Genomic DNA, 219 nt, shown 5'->3' with positions numbered 1-219 from the left:
TCTTCTGTCTTGTATTTATTCGACTAAGAAGTTATGATGGAAAATGCTCCATCCTCCCCCTTTTCCTACTATGGAACAGAACCTAAAACTTCTCATAGGGCTATGTTTTAAGATAGACAAAATATAAACTGATGGAATGTTATCAACATGATTATAGAATTGTAGGATGATTGAGGGTGGAAGATTACTAAGATCACCAAGTCCAAACCCAACCTACCC

Source organism: Meleagris gallopavo, chromosome 6 (genome assembly GCF_905368555.1).
Source record: "Meleagris gallopavo chromosome 6, MGAL_WU_HG_1.1, whole genome shotgun sequence".
In the NCBI taxonomy this organism is placed as follows: Eukaryota; Metazoa; Chordata; class Aves; order Galliformes; family Phasianidae; genus Meleagris; species Meleagris gallopavo.
Note: the sequence above shows the minus strand (reverse complement) of the source record.